Source organism: Triticum urartu, unplaced genomic scaffold (assembly GCF_003073215.2).
Source record: "Triticum urartu cultivar G1812 unplaced genomic scaffold, Tu2.1 TuUngrouped_contig_8854, whole genome shotgun sequence".
In the NCBI taxonomy this organism is placed as follows: Eukaryota; Viridiplantae; Streptophyta; class Magnoliopsida; order Poales; family Poaceae; genus Triticum; species Triticum urartu.
The window spans coordinates 7,416-9,376 of record NW_024119843.1 but is presented as its reverse complement, the minus strand read 5'-3'; positions in this window follow the sequence as shown (position 1 = coordinate 9,376).

The following is a 1,961-nucleotide window of genomic DNA, read 5'->3' as shown; positions in this document are numbered from 1 at the left end:
CATATTTTTATCAAACTTTGACCATTTATTTGAGTAACAAAATGTAAAATATATGCTGCAAAAAGTATATTATTGAATTTGTATTCAAAAAAAGTTTCCAACAATATAATAATCTGAAAAAAAAAATTGTTTTGTATTTGGAAAAAATGGTTAACATATATAAATAAAGTTCCAGATGTGCACATAAAAGGTACGATCTATATGGAAATAATGTAGACATTTGTTTAAAAAATAAACATTAAAACGTATATTTTAAAAATGCTAATCATGTATTTAAAAAATACGAAACATGTATTAAAACTGTACGGTGTTTATGAAAAAAAATGTCAACATTCGTTGAAGAGAAAAGGAATAAATCAACATATATTTGAAAAGGTGTTCAAAACATGTATTTGAGAAGAAAAAGTAGTACATCGTTACTTGAAAAATGTTCGACGTGTATGAGAAAAATGTTCCACGTACACACTAAAAATCATGTCGACCACCATGGACTACATCGCACAATACGCGCGCGCATCGGTTTCCTAGCCCAACTCGGTTGACCACATCGCATGTATAGGTGATATTTTTATGAATGTTTTGCTATCTTATTTGCATTCTTCTGAGTTCATATGAATTTGTTATGAATTTTTAAAGTTTCGATGAAACAACTGTGGCCAGCTAGAAGGGCATTCTCATAACCTAAAATACTTTTTAGGGGCAAATTTGAGCACATCAAAAAGTTAACGGTAATTCTGAGAGTGGACGCAAATTAGTGGCATAAATATAAATGTCCCATGAAATTTTGTTTTGAGCCAAACATTTGCATAACGTTACTTGCACTAACCGATCAAAGATAGTATGAATTTTTTACAACTATAAGGCACGGCGCAGGCCGTCTGATTGGACCGGACAAACGAGAACCATGCGGGAATGCTGTCGGGCCTTCAGTCGCAGAACGGACCAATTTCACCTTCGGGCTGCGGCCCAGATTGACTCTATATCTATGGTCGCAGAAAAATGGTTTTTGTTTTGGATGAATTTATCTGCTGGGCAGTAAGTTAATATGCCACCAATAGGTTTTGGGGCAAGTTATGAAAATGTTTTTCAGTGTATTTCTTCTATATTATGAAATTGTAAATTATTTATGTACTGTTGAAATGAGAAATATGGGCCAAATTTTTGTTGAAAATTACTTTAAAGATGAGATAATTTAATGTTTTTCCGTGGGTTATGATGGACCTAAGTATGGTACCAGTCATTTTATTTATCTTCAGTGCCTTTTAAGTTGTTTCTGTAATTTTTATATATTTATGCACTGAAAATAAATTTGGTTGTCTGATATTATGCTGAAATAATGTTTGAATTTCCTGAATACAATTGAACCAATTGGAAATTGTATTTAAAAAATTCATGTGGCATTAATGTTAAATGTCATTTCATGGCACATTTTTAATGAAGATCACCTTTTAGCATCATTTTAATGCCAAAATTCATCTTGTAAAATAATACATTATTCACCATTATTACTCACTCGCTAAATTTTCCAAAAGTTATTATTTGGAAAAATTATTTTAGTGTGGTGTTTATGTTGATGCCATACTTGTGGAGTTGTGGTCTTTTTTTAATGATGTGATCATTATCAACGAGCACATGCCACCTTAAGGAAATCTTGATTTCCGCATGGTTTGGTTTTCCACACCGCACTATTCAGCACAACAATGTTTGGCCAACATGCCTAACGGGCAAAAATAATGTTTTATGATTGCGCATTTTATCTTATTTAATGCACTATAGAATAAGTATAATGTCCTAAAGTGGTGTTGACAAAATTATGGTTTATTCTCTAAACTAGCTCGCTCCAGAATAAGTATAATAGAGCATGACTCGCTCTATTACTCAAATAAACTAACTACAGTTGGTAATTTCTTTCTTGAGTGATTAGAGATAAGTTTATGAGGCGAATATTCTTTCCCTGGTTA